This window comes from Rana temporaria, chromosome 5, assembly GCF_905171775.1.
Source record: "Rana temporaria chromosome 5, aRanTem1.1, whole genome shotgun sequence".
Taxonomy (NCBI): domain Eukaryota; kingdom Metazoa; phylum Chordata; class Amphibia; order Anura; family Ranidae; genus Rana; species Rana temporaria.
The window spans coordinates 422,998,349-423,017,141 of NC_053493.1; positions in this window are offsets into that span (position 1 = coordinate 422,998,349).

Sequence of the window (18,793 nt, forward strand, 5' to 3'; positions counted from 1 at the left end):
GCTGAGCCATGATAGAGTATGGTTTGCATCATTGGTAGCCGTGGGCTGGTCTGCACACGGTCATGTTCAGAGCCATCTTTGTAGTGTTCAAATTTTGAGACACTCTTTGGCCGTGTACAGACGACCAAACATGTACGATGAAACCGGTCCGACCGGGGATTTCTGTATGGTGGCTGTACTCACCATCATACAGAAATCCGCGCATAAACAATACGCGGGGCGTGGCCGTGCCGTCGCCGCGACGATGTCGCCGCGACGTGAGCAGCCCTGCCAGTTCAATGCTTTCACGCATGCGTCAAAGTCATTCGACGCATGCGAGGGATGGCGGGCGCTCGGACATGTACGGTAGGTCTGTACAGACGACCGAACATGTCCGAGCGGACAGGATTCCAGCGGGCTATTTTAAAACAAGTCCAGAAATATTTGCCCGCTGGAAAAAGGCCCGGCGGGCAAATGTATGCTGGAATCCTGTCCGCTCGGGCCTACACACGCGGACCAGTTTCAGCAGACATGTTCGGTCGTGTGTACGGGGCCTTAGTCTTACAGAAAGCATGCTGCATGGCCCTGCACACGACCGTTTGCACACCTCACCGCTAGTATTCCATTTGAAGATATACATGTCTGTGATTGGTTCTTTTGAAAGAATACAAATGTCTGCTTGGCTGATTCTGAAGCCACCACCTTCTTTAGTTATTCATGTTGACAGTATAAATAAAAGCAGCTGCTAATGTTATAGAGGATTCTGCTAAGCTCAACGTGATATAGAGCATCTGTGTCTGTGCTTTTCCTGGCATTATACAAGAGAGCTATATTTGTGCTTTTAAGCGCAAGGAAATTATTTGCTTATAGGAGAAGCTTAATATTTCCCAGACAGAATGGAGGATTAAGACCAATGGCCTATGTGAGTCGGAGCCCTACCCCATCTGAGAGGAATTACCCCAAACTGGAATTTTTGGCCCTCAAATGGACTGTGGTGGATAAGTTGAAAGACTATGGGCTAGATTCAGAAAGATCTGCCTATCTTTAGGCAGGCGTAGCGTATCTCAGATACACTACGCCGCCGTAACTTAGAGCGGCAGGTTCTGTATTCAGAAAGAACTTGCGCTCTAAGTTACGGCGGCGTAGTGTAAATGGGCCGGCGTACGACCGCCTAATTCAAATTGTCCAGGCAGTGGGCGTGTTGTATTATAAATGAGCCTTGACCCCGCGTAATTGACGTTCCTAACGAACAGCGCATGCGCCGTCCGTGAATGTATCCCAGTGCGCATGCTCGAAATCACGTCGCAAATAGTCAATGCTTTCGACGTGAACATAACTTACGCACAGCCCTATTCGCGTACGACTTACGCAAACGACGTAAACAACGTAAAATTCGATGCTGTCCCGACGTCCATACTTAACATTGGCTATGCCTCATATAGCAGGGGTAACTTTACGCCGGAAAAAGCCTTACGTAAATGACGTAAAAAAATCCGCCGGGCGCACGTACGTTTCTGAATCGGCGTATTCCGCTTATTTGCATATTCTACACGGAAATCAATGGAAGCGCCACCTAGCGGCAAGTAAATATGCACTCCAAGATACGACGGCGTAGGAGACTTATGCCGCTCGTATCTTGGCAAGATACGACGCCTCAGACTCAAACTTACGACGGCGTATCTGGAGATACGCCATCGTAAGTTGTTTCTGAATCTAGCCCAATCTGTATGGGGCTGAGTTCATTGTTAAGACTGACAACAATCCCTTAACGTACATCTTGACCTCTGCTAAATTGGATGCTACAGGGCAAAGATGGCTGGCAGCCTTGGCAGGGTTCCGGTTTAGTATCGGCATGGAGTTGGAAATCGAGATGCAGATGCTTTGTCCAGCAGGCCTCATCGGAAGGAGGGAGACTTAAAAGGTTGGACTTATGTAACTGAAGAAAGAGTGAAAGCCTTGTGCCAGGGCCTGGATGAAAGAGAGTGTGGTTGCTGAATATATTGGGGTTCATCCCTCTGGAATACCAAGACACTACTGTGGATTGACACTGGTGAGGGGAGAAGGCCTACCCCAGCTGACAAAGAGAGATTTAAAGAAAGACCAAGAACAGGACCCTTTGGGCCATCTTGGCTGTTCAGGCCTTGAATAAGCAGGATCCCAGATTGTTGTTGAAAAGCCTTATAATGGGAGCAAAGACCCTGCACAGGGAATGGGACCGACTACAAATAAGAGATGGAGTGTTACACAGGCGTGGTCCGTCTGGAGAGAACAAGGAGAAGTGGCAACTGTTCCTTCTCAGAAAAACTTCACCCCACTCTCCTGATGTCCTTGCACGACGACCATGACCATTTAAGAACAGAAAGGACATTTCATTTAATTAAAGATAGATTTTACTGGCCCAATATGAGAGGAGAGGTAGAGAGTTATTGCCACTCCTGTTTGACTTGTATCCAGCGCAAAACCTTGCTGGTAAGGGCTGCCCCAATGGGTCACTTGCAGAGTCAGGAGCCATTAGATCTGGTTTGCATTGACTTTTTGTGCCTGGAACCTGATACAGATGGAATAAACAGCATCTTGGTTGTGACCGATTACTTCACCCGCTTTGCGCAGGCCAAACCCTACTAAAGATCAAAAGGCCAGCACTGTGGCTAAAGTCCTTGTGCACTATGGATTACCCATACGGATTTACTTGGACCAAGGAAGAGATTTTGAGAGTCGACTAATTCATCAGTTGTGTGCCCTTTTGGGTATCAAGAAGTCTCGCACTACACCTTATCACCCTCAGGGGGATCCTCAACCTGAATGATTCAATCGGACTTTGCTAAATATTTTGGGAACTTTGCCTCCAGAGAAGAAAAAGCATTGGGGTAACCATATTGCAGCACTGGTGCATGCTTACAATAGCACGTAGAGTGATGCTACTGGCTATTCCCCTTATAGCCTCATGTTTGGGAGAGAAGCCCGTCCTCCTGCTGACCTGGCTTTTGGCACTTCAATTGACAACACCCGTTTAACGTCTCACAAGGGCTATGTGGACAGATTACGAAAAGAACTTATGACAAGCCTGTGAGAAAGCGATGGAACATGCTTCTACTAGGGAGCAGTGGCGGCTGGTGCTCAAATTTTTTGGGGGGGCGCAAACGAAAAAAAAAAAAAAAACAATTGCAGCCTCACTCGGCCTATCAATTATCACCACTGTGCCATCAAACGCAGCCACTGTGCCATCAAAACGCAACCACTGTGCCATCAAAACGCAACCACTGTGCCATGCCATCAAACACAGCCACTATGCCATCATTTGTCACCACTTTGCCATGCCACCAATTGTCACCACTTTGCCATGCCATCAATTGTCACCACTTTGCCATCAATTGTCACCACTGTGCCATCAATTGTCACCACTGTGCCATGCCATCAATTGTTACCACTGTGCCATCAATTGTCACCACTGTGCCTTGAATTGTCACCACTGTGCCATGCCATCAATTGTTACCACTGTGCCATCAATTGTCACCACTGTGCCATCAATTGTCACCACTGTGCCATGCCATCAATTGTTACCACTGTGCCATCAATTGTCACCACTGTGCCATGCCATCAATTGTTACCACTGTGCCATGCCATCAATTGTTACCACTGTGCCATCAATTGTCACCACTGTGCCATGCCATCAATTGTTACCACTGTGCCATCAATTGTCACCACTGTGCCATGCCATCAATTGTTACCTCTGTGCCATCAATTGTCACCACTGTGCCACCAATTGTCACCACTGTGCCCATCAAATGTCACCACTGTGCCCATCAATTGTCACTGTCCAGACATCCATCCACCTCAGAGCTTTATATTATAACCTGCTGGGACTTGTAGTTCTCCATCATCTCCTGGGGCTCAGGTGCATGCAATCCACCATATTTGTTCAGTTTTTCTCACTGCTGGGACTTGTAGTCCCATAGAGGGTGGATTGCATGCACCTGAGCCCCAGGAGATGGTGGAGAACTACAAGTCCCAGCAGTCTAAATACAATAACAGGCTCCAAGGTGGATGGGTGGGGATCAGGCAGTGCACTGCTGTCCGCTGATGACCTAATGGGGCGATAAATCAAATCCAATTTGAACTGAATTCTGTGGCTTGGCTGGCTTACCTTAGCAGCGCCAGCTTCACTCCGCTCGGGCAGTGTAAACTTCAGAGAAAGTGCCGCGTGACGTCATTTCCGGTTTTCGTCTGTAAGACGAATAGCCGGAAGTCACAGTAGTAATGCTCCCGGCGCTCATAGAGAGGCACGGGAAGCATATCAGCGCTTTTCAATGCGCCCATATTCAAGCTAAAAGCCCGCAAATGAAGCGCCATGTCTAGATTGTAGTGACGCGGCGCTTCATAGGGAAATGGTGGCCGGCGCTCAATCCCAACCCATTAAAGAATTTTTTTTTTTTTTAAGTTTCTTTCTTAAAGGGGCCAAAAAATATATATATATATATATATATATATATATTTATTTTTTTGCCTACAGGAGGGGGGGCGGCGCCCGGGCGCCCCCTATGGGCGGGCCGCCACTGCTAGGGAGTCAAAGAATAAAAACTTTGATTTGAAAGTAAAGATACAGGACTTACAACCAGGTGACCGAGTGTTACTGAAGAATCTAGGGGTAGCAGGAAAACATAAGTTGGCGGATCGATGGAGGCCACAACCCTATGTTGTGTGTAAACAACTCCCTGGATTACCAGTGTATCAAATCAGACCTGATGGAGAAAAGGGACCGTTAAAGGTGTGGCACCGAAATCATTTGTTACCATTATCGGATGCGGTGAGGGTGCCTCAAGTTCCTCTACTGTCCCCTTCAAAACCGACTCCACTTCGAACCCGTTCGCAAAAAGAATATCCGACTACAGTTGATATGACGGATGAAGAAGATGAGGAATTTGGGGAAGATTATGTGTTTTCACAAGTTCCTAGTCCAGTGTCCTCTCCAGTAAGAAGGAAGATTGAAATGGAGGAAGAGGAGGATGAGAGAGTGACTGTGCCTCTTTGGTTATGGCTTAAGTCTCGTACACACGAAAACTGCCAGGAGAGCATTTGGCCAGGAATCCTGGCCGTGTGTACGCTCCCTAGCAGTTTACCCGTCAGGAAAACAGATGGGAATCCCGACGGGAAAATAGAGAACTCTGCTCTCTATTTTCCCGTCGGTTTTACTGGCAGAGTGTTTCCTGCCGAGAAAACCGGTCGTCTGTATGCTTACCTGTCCCAGGTAAACCCGCGCATGCTCACTAAGGGTTCTACGAATGGGCGGTAGCATACAAGTTTAGTGTGGGGTGTAGCAAGATGGCGGCGACGGCATCGAATGTGACGAGCGCAGGCTCGTCGTGGTCGATGATGTCACCGCGTTCTTGCCATTCAAAAGAACGGTGGTTGTGTACAGGGCTTAACAGAAAATGACCCAGAGAACAGCCTTTTGAAGGCGATGGAGAAAAGAGCAGCAGCTACTAAAATATTATCACAACAGCTTATGGAAACAACTAAGATGGTATGTCGGTCCCTTGGACCAGAATTGAAGAAGCTGTCACCCTTTAACCACTTAAGGACCGCCTCCTGCACATATACATTGGCAAAATGGCACGGCTGGGCACAAGCACATACAGGTACGTCCCCTTTAAGTGCCCAGCCGTGGGTCGCGAAGCTCCGTGACCGCGGGACCTGCGGACCCGATCGCCGCTGGAGTCCCGCGATCGGTCCCCGGAGCTGAAGAACGGGGAGAGCTGTGTGTAAACACACCTTTCCCCATTCTTCACTGTGGCGCCGTCATCGATCGAGTGATCCCTTTTATAGGGAAACACAATCAATGATGTCACACCTACAGCCACACCCCCCTACAGTTAGAAACACAGATGAGGTCATACATAACCCCTTCAGCGCCCCCTTGTGGTTAACTCCCAAACTGCAATTGTCATTTTCACAGTAAACAATGCATTTTAAATGTATTTTTTGCTGTGAAAATGACAATGGTCCTAAAAATGTGTCAAAATTGTCTGAAGTGTCCGCCATAATGTCGCAGTCACGAAAAAAATCGCTGATCGCCTCCATTAGTAGTAAAAAAATAAATGATTAATAAAAATGCAATAAAACTATCCCCTATTTTGTAAACGCTATAAATTTTGCGCAAACCAACCGATAAACGCTTATTGCGTTTTTTTTTTTTCAAACATAGGTAGAAGAATACGTATCGGCCTAAACTAAGGAAAAAAAATAATTTTATATATATTTTTGGGGGATATTTATTATAGAAAAAAGTAAAACATATAGAATTTTTTTCAAAATTGTCGCTCTATTTTTGTTTATAGCGCAAAAAATGAAAACCGCAGAGATGATCAAATACCACCAAAAGAAAGCTCTATTTGTGGGGAATAAGGAAGCCAATTTTGTTTGGGAGCCACGTCGCACGACCGCGCAATTGTCAGTTAAATTGACGCAGTGCCGAATCGCAAAAACTGGCCGGGTCCTTTAGCCGCCTAAAGGTCCGGGACTTAAGTGGTTAAGGACATTGAAGGAATTAAAACGGAAAGAGTTGTCCCTGAGCAAGAAACCAGGGATCTGATAGACTTTTCTGGTGAACCATTACCAGCTCGTGAAACAAATTGCTCTATTGAAGTAGAGGGCCTCTGTCCAGCGGGGGAGAGGACAGATTGTCGAGAGGATCCCTCTATTGCTCCAGAAGGGGGTTGTGTTCCATGTCCCATGTTAAGCCCTGAACCTGTAAGTGAGGACTCCTCAAAGGAGCTGGATGTCCAAAATAATGCCAATAAAACAGCCGAAGACTCCACACAGATTGCTGGAACATATTCTCCAGTGCGGCTGAGACGAAATGTACACCCTCCCAAGAGACTCACTTTTGACACATTGGGAGAGAGCTCTGAAGACCTTATTCATACCATCCGCAGATCAGCTCCTAATGCTACACCCCTACTGTTAATTAGGTGGGGAGTGACTCTGCTCTAACCTCTGACACCAATGGGTGGGACACGACAACTGCCCTGGCCTGTTCAAAGACTGATTTTGAATTGACTGAAAATGTGTTTAGATGGTTTCAAAGGAATCTAGAAGTGTTTCAGTATTTGTTAGACCTAGATGTGGTTGATGTTATGAAAATCACTAACGATTCATTTAATTTCTTCCTTCCCAGCAAGTTTTGAAATTAATTTCTTCATGTCTTTGGGGACCAAAGAGTTAAAGTGGGGGGAGTGTGTAGCCAGGGGTTGCTACTATAGTTATTGTTGAATGGTTAATTGTTTTCTTGTGTATGAGTTTGGCTCCCTCTAGTGGCTGCTGAACTCTGTCAGGATTTGCTTTCCTCCTTGAGAGTGAACAGAACAATGCATTATGGGACATATAGTCTTGATGAGGAAGTGACACTGTTGGCCAGGCCAGCTCTGGACTAATAACACTGAACCTTGGGGTAGACCACTAATAACACTGAACCTTGGGGTACACCACTGGTAACACTGAACCTTGGGGTACACTACCACTGTCTAGGCAGAATAGAAGATTTTGTGAAATTACACCTTCTCTTCATGCAATAAATTATTTTTATCGTCACAGATATGGAGAACAGTGCAGACAATGTTGCTCTTCTGACCTCTTTCTTCTTTGGTCTTTACATTTCCGTTTGCTGCTCATTTGGTGGAAAACATAATATTCTATCACAGACACCTAAAAGTTCAACTCAAATGCTAACCAACCTCACCCCCGACAATTTAGATAAGTTAACACCCATTTGTGGCTTGAGAAAGGCTTCTTCAGGATGTTTGTCAGACTTCTTTATACCACATATATGAGGGGGAAAAGACATTTACTGCAAAATGAACTGAAATGTTAGATGTCAGATATGAACATCCACCACATGAATCCGAGTGCTGAACACAAGACCCTTCTAGGTGTTTACACCGCAAAACTGTTTTCTCGTATTCTTTACAATAGGCACGTAGCTGGGTTGGCTCTAAGCCGGATATGTAAGTAACTCAGCTTATATAGCTATAAAAACCATATGACAGCGGGCACTACAGTGCCTTGCAAAAATATTCACCCCCCTTGGCATTTTACGTGTTTTGTTGCCTCACAACCTGGAATTAACACGGATTGTTTGAGGATTTGCATCATTTAATTTACAGAACACGCCCACAACTTTGAAGATGTTTTTTTTTTTATATTGTGAAGCAAAACAACAAATAGGACAAAATAACAGAAAATTTCAATGTGCATAAGTATTCACCCCCTAAAGTCAATACTTTGTAGGGCCACCTTTTGTGGCTATCACAGCTCCATGTTGCTTTGGATAAGTCTCTATGATCTTGCCACATCTTACCACTGGGATTTTTTGCCAGTTCCTCCTCCTTGCAAAACTGCTCAAGATCCTTCAAGTTGGATGGTTTGCCGTTGTGAACAGCAATCTTTAAGTCTGACCACAGATTTTCTATTGGATTGAGGTCTGGGCTTTGACTAGGCCATTCCAACACATTTACATGTTTTCCCTTAACCACTTGGGATCCGCCTGCCGTCAATTGACGGCTACAGTGCGGATCCCAATTGCCAAACTGCCGTCAATTGACGTCCGCCCCTTAGGGCGGTCCCCGCGCGCGCTCCAGAGCGCGCTGCGGGGAAAATCTGTGTTGGCCGTGTCCCTCGGACACAGCCAATTACAGATCGCCGCGAACAGCCAATCAGAGTGGCCGTTCGCGAGGCGATCTGTGCGGCCAATGAGAGAGGATCTCATATGTAAACATAATGAGATCATCTCTCATTGACGTTTTACACAGAGACAGCGGTGCTGTCTCTGGAGAGGAGACCGATCTGTGTCTCTTGTACATAGAGACACAGATCGGTCACCCCCCCAGTCACCCCCCCCCTCCACCTACAGTTAGAACACTAAGCAGGGATACATTTAACCCCTTCCTCACCCCCTAGTGTTAACCCCTTCAATGCCAGTCACATTTATACTGTAATTAGTGCATATTTATAGCACTGATCGCAGTATAAATGTGAATGGCGCCAAAAATGTGTCCGATGTGTCCGCCATAACGTCGCAGTCCCATTAAAAATCGCAGATCGCCGCCATTTCTAGTAAAAAAAAATAATAAAAAAAAAATAATTCTGTCCCCTATTTTGTAAGCGCTATAACTTTTGCGCAAACCAGTCGCTTATTGCGATTTTTTTTTTTTTTTTACCAAAAATATGTAGAAGAATACGTATCGGCCTAAACTGAGAAAAAAAAATGTTTTTTTTTTTTTTAAATTGGGATATTTATTATAGCAAGAAGTAAAAAATATTGTATTTTTTTCAAAATTGTCTCACTTTTTTGTTTATAGCGCAAAAAATAAAAACCGCACAGGCGATCAAATACCACCAAAAGAAAGCTCTACTTGTGGGGAAAAAAGGACGTCAATTTTGTTTGGGAGCCACGTCGCACGACCGCGCAATTGTTAGTTAAAGCGATGCAGTGCCGAAAGCTGAAATTTCACCTGGGCAGGAGGGGGGTATATGTGCCCAGTAAGCAAGTGGTTAAACCACTCAAGTGTTGCTTTAGCAGTGTGTTTGGGGTGATTGTCCTGCTGGAAGGTGAACCTCCGTCCTCTCCTCAAATCACACACAGAGTGCTACAGGTTTTGCTCAAGAATATCCCTGTATTTATCACCATCCATCTTTCCCTCAACTCTGACCAGTTTCCCAGTCCCGACTGCTGAAAAACATCCCCACAGCATGCTGCTGCCACCACCATTTTTCACAGTGGAGATGGTGTTCTTTGGGTGATGTTATGTGTTGGGTTTGCGCCAGACATAGCGTTTTCTTTGATGGCCAAAAAATAGGATTTTTGTACTCACCGTAAAATCCATTTCTCTGAGTTCATCTCAGCATCAATTGACCATAGGGTATTATCCTCTCTTTTAGGAGATTGACTAGGCAGAAAAACAGCATGTCTAGTGTTAAAACCCTCCACACAGTACAGTACCTCACAAGGGGCGGATCCCCTGGGTACATCCCTCTCTCTGCATCATGCAGCCTCAGTTCGTAAACAAGCAGTACAAACAAAGGAGGGGTGGGTGCTGTGTCCGTCCATGAACTCAGAGAAATGGATATTACGGTGAGTACAAAAATCCTATTTTCTCTTCCGTTCATGGACGGACACAGCATCAATTGACCTTAGGGACGTCCCCAAGCAGTGTCAAAAAATCGAGGGGTGGGAAAACACAGCAAACACAGCAAACCAACTTCACCCCAAACAAACCAGAGGTCCTCAACGGAGGAACTTCAACCTTAAACAGCCGCCTGTAAAACCTTGCGGCCAAATGAGGCACCCGAAGATGCACTCACATCCACCTTGTAAAACTTTGAGAAGGTGTGGACTGACGACACACCTGTAAGACAGACGCTTGATGGCGGAAAGCCCAAGAGGCACCAATCACCCTGGTCGAATGCGCCGTAACTGAGAAGGGAGGCCCCCGCCCCTTTAGGGCATAGACATGAAGCACGACCTGCCTGATCCACCTAGAAATGGTGGCCGATGAGACCGCCAAACCCTTCTTAGGACCAGTCAGGGGATTTTCCGAATGTCCTCAGACGGAGACTTTTGAAGCACCGAGAGAACTAAATTCAAGTCCCATGGAGGCAGTGGAGGATACACAGGAGGGGCCACATGTCGAACCCCCTGCACAAACGTACGCACCAGAGAGTGCGCCACCAAGGGTCGCTGAAAGAAAACAGCCAGGGCTGAAATCTGCCCCTTAATCGTACTTAAGGCGAGAGCCTGATCCACTCCACGCTGTAAGAACAGCAGAATCCGGGACATCACATATGTACGGGGTGCCAATTCATCTCCTCACACACAGAGATGTAAGCCTTCCACGTACGATGGTAAATCTTCCGGGAAGTAGACTTCCGTGCCTGCAGCATGGTAGAGATCACCGAGTCCGACAGGCCTCGATCCTTCAGCACCTGGCTCTCAATAGCCATGCCGTTAAAGCCAATGACTGTAAAGCAGGATGCAAGATAGGGCCCTGTGAAAGAAGATCCTCTCGCAGAGTCAGGTACCAAGGATCGTCTGCCACCAGACGCACCAGATCTGCGTACCAGGGAGTGCCCTATTTCAGACACAGATTCTGAAACACATCCGGGTGTAGCGACCATTCTCCCTGGTCTAGCGTTTGGCGACTTAGGTAGTCTGCCTGCCAGTTCTGTACCCCCGGAATGTACACGGCCGACAGAGCCGAAACGTACTGTTCGGCCCACCGGAGGATGTGCGCGGCTTCCGCCGCTGCAGCCGAGCTCCGTGTGCCCCCTTGATGATTGACATACGCCACAGCCGTGGGGTTATCGGACTGGATCCTGACCGGGTGGCCCTGCAGTCCCAGAGACCACTTGGAGAGGCACAGCCTGATCGCACGGAGCTCCAGGACATTGATCGGAAGACGGGACTCTTCCCGAGTCCAGCGCCCCTGGGCTGACTGAACACCCCAGACACCCCCCCAGCCGGAGAGACTGACATCCGTCGTGACCACCGTCCAATGGCACGGCAGAAATTATTTCCTGGCCCGAAGTACCGGCGATGTCAGCCACCACACTAGGGAGGACCTGACCAGGCTACTCACCTGGACCTGGTAATCCAGAGACGAAGGGAGCTTGTCCCAACGCGACAGAATTTCTCTCTGTAGTGTGGAATTGAGCATACGGAACCATCTCGAAGGAGGCCACCATCAGACCCAGAACTCGCATGCAAAAGCGAAGCAACGACCGCCGATTGCAGTGTCTGTAGTTTCTCCGTTGGAAGGAAAACCCTCGCCTCCGAGGAATCCAGGACCAACCCCAGGTATTCCAGATGCTGAGACGGGACCAACACTGACTTCTGGACATTCAGCAGCCAACCGAATTTCTGGAGGGTCTGGCAGGTGATAGACACATCCACCTCTAATTCTGAGCCTGAAGAAGCTCTCAGGAGAAGGTCGTCCAGGTATCCTACAATAGCGATCCCACTCTGCTGCAGCAGGGCCAGAATCGGAGCGAGTACCTTGGTGAAAACCTGTGGTGTCCGAAGCCAGGCCGAAAGGGAGGGCCACAAATTGAAATTGGTCCTCCCCGACCCCAAAGCGCAGAAATCTCTGGTGCCTTGAGCATATGGGGATATGCAGGTACGCGTCCTTGATATCCAAGCATGCCAGAAAATCCCCCTGATGGAGTGCCGCTATTACAGAGCGAACCGACTCCATCCTGAACTTTTGCACTCTGACAAAACAGTTGAGAGCCTTGAGATCCAGGATTGGACAGGCCCCTTCCTTCTTGGGGACTACAAACAGATTGGAGTAAAACCCCTGAAATCGTTTCAGTAAAGGAACACTACCGCGTAGGCCGAGGCCCTGGAGAGCAAGGGAAGCGTATCCAGGGCCGACTCACAGACAAACTTAAGGCCCTGCACCAACTGGTCGGCCAGCGCCACACAGTCCGAAGGTGCACCCTGTGCCTCCAACTCCTGAAGCAACAACTTTGCCCGTTCGGTAAGTGTCTGTGACACTAGAGGCCCGGCCAATACCGGTCTCACCGCCGACCCCACCACTGTGAACATGGAGCGGGCCACAGCCTCCGCTCTCCTATCTATCTCCTTGAAAGCGGGAGCCCCTTCCATAGGCAACGTGGTCGCTTTGTTTAGCCTGGACACAGGGGGGTCCACTGACGGAGGAGAGGTCCACTTTTTTAGGAAGTCCTCCTCAAAAGGTTAACGGACCGCAAAGCATTTGGGAACAGAAAAAACTTTCTGCGGCCGATCCCATTCCTTGTACAAATTTTTTTCCAGATAAGGAAGACAAGGAAACACTTTTGCGGTGCGGGGTGGCTTGCGGAACCCAAAAGGGACCGACATCTCTGATGTCTCCGCCGAATCCTCAATTTTCTGAGTATCCCGCACCGCAGTGATAAGAGCTCCAACAAGCGCCCTATCATGCGCTGACCCTGAAGCAGAGTCATCCTCACTGTCCGTGTGGACTAGGCCTGCATCCTCTGACACCTCGGAACCAGGGCCGGGAGCAGTAGCAGGGCCCGATTCCGCGTCAGTGGCATCCCCAGAAGAAGGCGGGGGATGGCCACACGCCGCTTCAATTCTGGCAACAAACGCCTCAAGGACTGCCGTCATAGCATCCACAGAGGCCGCAGGAACAGGGGCACTAAGGGTTAACTCTGGCATGTCTGGGGGAGAAGCATCCGGTTCTGATGCCATGTTGACCCTCCCAAACTCAAAACATGCCACTTTTTTTTATTTTTCTGAAAGTAATGGCTTTCTTCTGGCCACTCTGCCATAAAGCCCAACTCTATGGAGCTTCTCCGTCTTTTGGCTAAGATCGAGTGTATTATCGACTATAGCCTTTAGGGGTGTCTCTGCTTCACAGCTAGGACATTGAGAACTACTTGTATCTATCCAAGCCAATTGGTCCTTGTGGGGTACCCTCTGCTCGGCCTTGTAGGATCGTTGATTAAATTCAGCTTTACCCACTTGCTGCTATTGGGCAGAGGCTTAGTCCCCACTTGGAACGAGATTGCGATCTACCCTTCTCCCCTCCCCCCACTCCGCATTACTACCTTCGGGCAGTAGATGCTAGAGCCTTTGTAAAGGCTACGAAAAGAGTGAAGATGTTGATGGCTAATCACAACAAAAGACACTGAATGATTGAGTTCCATTCAGTAAAAATGGTTGCTTATACCAATGAAATTCACTGGTATAAGCAATCTATGGTGTACGTTTAATAAACCGTGATAAGCCGAGATCATGATGATCACGGCTGATCACTGCTTATCACAGAGCATTGCCGGTTTAATAAACTGTGATAAGGAGCAGAGAACTCATTCTCCACTTCACATCACATCACATGGATGTTTTGTCACAAACGCCCAGTTTAATAAACCGTGATCTGAAGATTTCACAGCTCTTCACCTGAAATATCTCCCTTCCAGATTCACCAGCTCAGAGGTGGAGAATCTGGGAGAGAAGCTGGTGTGATAAGAGGAAGAAGGCTTATTTATTCCTAACATCAGCACCAGTGGGTTAAAAATGAATATTAACAACAATATACACGTGTGTGTGTGTGTGTGTATATATATATATATATATTGTGACAGAGTACATGATTCCAGGTATGTCAGTGTGAGATTGGAAAGGTCAGCTTTCCCTGTCTTAGAAAGGGTTAAGCCTGGCCCAACAGGTAATCCTCCTCTCTCTCCCTATTAATTAGCCTGCACCTGATGGAGTCTGGGAGGGGAGAGCTCAGTGTGAGATCCAGGCTGTGCTGGATGGGCAGACTGAAGTCTGTCTGTGTATCTGAGGAACAAGGTCTGTCAGAACTTATTGTTTATATTGAACTATTATTTTGTTTGTTTATACTGGAGGCCGGAATAGCCGCTCCAGTAACCCGTAGTGAGGGACACTACTGTTTAGTTAGCCTCCTAAGCTGGAGTAGGCCTTTTTGTTTGTATTATTATTTTGATGCAATAAAGCCATATTTATTGCTATTTTGGTGACTTTGCTGCGCTGCATGTTTCACTATTCCTACTAACCCAAGCGACTTTGCCACAAGTGGTGTCAGAAGTGGGATGTTCACTGTTGTACCGGTCACTTTACAGTTACAGTGGCCTTAAAGGTACAGGACCCAGAAAATGGAAGATATTGTAAAAGCCCTGTTACAAGCTACCTCTGTGCAACAAGAGACTAATAGACAGGCCGCTGCCTTAGCTGCAGCGCAACAAGAGACTAATAGACAGGCCGCTGCAGTACATCAAGAAATTAGTAGACAGGTAGCTGCAGCAGCTGCAGTACAGCAGGAGACCAACAGGCTCCTGACTTTGCAGATTGAAGCTTTGACTAAAGCACAACAGTCAGACCATGCTGTTCTCAAAGCAACCCTGGATCAGATGACTACCCAAGGCTCTACTAACCGACCAGCAGGGGGGGTAAGCCAAATTCGTGCAAGCAGCTGTATGCAGAAAATGACCCCGGATGATGATGTGGAGACTTATCTACTGGCGTTCGAACGGACCGCCACCCGAGAAGGCTGGGCCCCAGGACAGTGGGCTGGAATCATTGCACCCTTCCTCCTGGGAGAAGCACAGAAAGCCTATTTTGATCTGGATGAGGTGGCTGCTGCAGACTATCCCAAACTGAAAGGAGAGATCCTGGCTCGCTTAGGGGTGACTTCCACAGTGAGGGCCCAACGTTTCTACAACTGGAGGTTCAAAGAAGGAAAAGCGCCAAGATCCCAGATGTTTGACTTAATTCATCTGGCTCGGAAGTGGCTCAAACCAGAGACTCAAACCCCTGCACAGATTATAGAAGCGCTTGTACTGGACCGGTACGTGAGAGAGCTTCCAAGTGGCCTCCGAGAGTGGGTCACTTAGGGAAATCCCCTGGACTGTGATAGTATGGTCGCACAAGTGGAGCGGTACCTGTCTACCAAAAATTTGGACCGATCTCTCTCTAGGACGACCGGGAGAACACAGAGAACAGGAGACCGGAGGAGTGGAGTGGAAGCAGACTTCGGATCGGGAGCCCGTTTTTCCAAAACAGACTTTAGAGGTCAAAACCCTGGGAAAGAGGACCACCCTAGGAGAAACTCCATAACTTGTTTTGAGTGTGGCGCCAAAGGACATGTCAGGGCAAGATGCCCCAATCTTCCTGAGCCCATGCAGTGTGGTCTAGGGGAAGATTCCTATGATTTTTGTGGACTCAGTTGTTTAGCAGGCCTGGTAGAAGGGGGACATACCTTCCGAGTACCTGTCCTGCTGGACAAACAAGAGACCGTGGCCCTGGTGGACTCTGGCAGTGCCCTGACTTTGGTAGCCAGTAAATTGGTAAAACCTTGTTGGATACAGAAGCATAGAACCATGGGGGTATTGTGTATTCATGGGTGTACTGTGCGGTATCCTACTGCCAACATAGAAGTGTTAGTACAGGGCAGTTTGGTAAGGATCGTAGCAGTGGTAGTTCCTCGTCTACCATATCCTTTGATAATAGGAAGGAATTTCCCTAATTTCCATGCTCTGTTACAGTCCCCTGTGATGGGAGAACAAGGGGAACCTGAAGTGGAGCAGAGAAATACAGGGGTCCATGAAGTATTTCCCTTTGCTCATCCTGACTTGTATATCTCTAATCCAAAAAGAGGTAAAACGAGACGGGAACGCAGGGAGAGCAAGCTAAGATTTAATAGGGCTGTCAAGGAAGTCCTGTTGAATCAGCGTGGGGAGCAGTCCAGGAGAGGCGGGGCCCCACTACAGACAGAAGATGAGGTAGAGGTTGGTCAACCGGAACCCCCCCCAGAGGCAACCAGTGAAGGGGACGAGGGGGATACAGATGTCCTGGATATTTCGGGTAGTGGCTTTGGCCGGGATCAGGCAGATGATCCCCTGTTGCAGGAAGCCAGGAGTAATGTTGTGGAGGTTAATGGGGTACCAGTGGAAGGGGTAACGGGAAAGGCCTATCCCTATTTTGTCCTTAAAAATGATCTCCTTTACAGAGTGACCTCCGATGAGGGACAAGAGCTTGAACAACTGGTTGTGCCTTCATCATACACCCGGAAAATCCTGGATTACTCTCACTCTCATCTTCTGGGGGGACATTTAGGGGTGGAGAAAACCCAAGAACGGGTGCTCAGGAGGTTCTTTTGGCCTGGGGTATATGAGGGGATTAAAAGATATTGTGCTTCTTGCCCGGAATGCCAGCTGGCATGTCCCAGACCGAAGTTGAGAGCCCCACTCATACCTCTCCCTATAGTTGATGTTCCGTTTGAGAGGATTGGCATGGACCTAGTGGGTCCCTTAGAGAAAACAGCTCGAGGGCACCAGTACATCCTTGTCATCCTCGATTATGCCACCAGATACCCAGAAGCCATTCCACTACGCAAGGCTAACGCTAAAAGTATTGCTAAAGAGCTGGTTCAGATGTTTACACGGGTGGGGATACCCAGGACATTGCTCACGGATCAGGGGACACCGTTTGTCTCCCGTATTATGAAAGAGCTATGTCAGCTATTTAATGTACAGACTCTGAGAACGTCAGTGTATCACCCCCAGACCGATGGGTTGGTAGAAAGGTTTAACCGGACCCTAAAGGGGATGTTGAGAAAAGTCGTTAGCAGGGATGGGAAGGATTGGGACTTGTTACTTCCTTACCTGTTATTTGCAGTTCGAGAGATTCCCCAAAGTTCTACGGGCTTCTCCCCATTTGAGCTTTTATATGGTAGGCATCCCCGGGGTATACTGGATATCCTAAAGGAAACCTGGGAAGAACAGGGGGTAACTGGGACCAATGTCCTCCAGTATGTTGAGGATATGCGGGTGCGTATGGCTCAGATTGCCCCTCTTGTTCGCCAGCATATGGAGCAGGCGCAGAGTAGGCAGAAGTCCTACTATGACCAGAGGGCCCTAGTGAGACAGTTTGAAAGGGGGGACAGAGTAATGGTTCTAGTACCCACCGCAGAAAGCAAACTTCTAGCACAGTGGCAGGGACCCTATGAGGTCCTGGAAAAACTGAGCCCAGTAAATTATAAAATTAGTCAGCCAGGATGCCGGAAGAAGGAGGCCATCTTCCACATAAACCTCCTTAAGCCATGGAGGGCTAGAGAGGACTGCATGGCCACAGTGGGTGACAACCCGCCTGTTCCACAGGCACCTAGTTCTTCAGTGACAATCTCTCCAGAGCTGACACCTGAGCAAGTAGAGGAAGCTAGAGGCCTGGTTGAGAGGAATAGTGATGTCTTCTCCCCTGACCCTGGACAAACCCGAGAAATTACCCATGATATTATTACAGAACCAGGGGTTGTCATAAGAGTGAAATCTTACCGCATTCCGGAGTCCAAGAGGGAAGCTGTAAGGGCTGAAGTCAGGAAAATGCTTGAGCTTGGAGTGATAGAGGAGTCTCACAGCCAGTGGTGCAGCCCCCTTGTTCTAGTGCCTAAACCTGATGGGTCCATCAGGTTCTGTAATGACTTCAGGAAGTTAAACGAGGTGTCTAAGTTTGACGCCTACCCCATGCCTAGGGTGGATGAACTGGTAGAGCGATTAGCCAAAGATAGGTTCTTCACCACGTTGGACCTGACAAAGGGTTATTGGCAGATCCCGTTGACAAAGCATGCTCGAGAGAAGACAGCCTTTGCCACTCCTGATGGCCTGTTCCAGTACAGGATTATGCCTTTTGGCCTCCATGGAGCTCCAGCCACTTTCCAAAGGCTAATGGATAAGTTGCTCAGGCCCCATACCAAGTATGCAGCCGCATACTTGGATGATGTGATCATTCATAGCCCGGACTGGGAAAGCCATCTGGACAAAGTGCAGGCAGTCTTGGACACTCTTAGAAGAGCGGGGTTGACAGCTAACCCCTCTAAATGTGCCTTGGGTCTAGCTGAGGCTAGATACTTGGGTTACCTGGTTGGCAGGGGACTTGTTAAACCACAAATGAACAAGATAGGAGCTATACAGAACTGGCCCAGGCCGCTGAGGAAAAAACAAGTCAGAGCCTTTTTGGGGATCGTAGGCTACTATCGGAGGTTTATTCCTCACTTTGCTACAAGGGCTGCCCCGCTCACTGACCTTATTAAAGCCAGAAGTTCAGACACGGTAAAGTGGAACAGCAAGGCTGAGGAAGCCTTTGCTGATCTTCGGGCAGCGCTTTGTGCCCAACCCGTGCTTGTGGCTCCCGACTTTGGGAAGGAGTTCTTTCTCCAGACTGATGCCTCAGAGGTGGGTTTGGGTGCAGTGTTGTCCCAATATGTGGATGGTGAGGAACACCCTGTCCTATATTTGA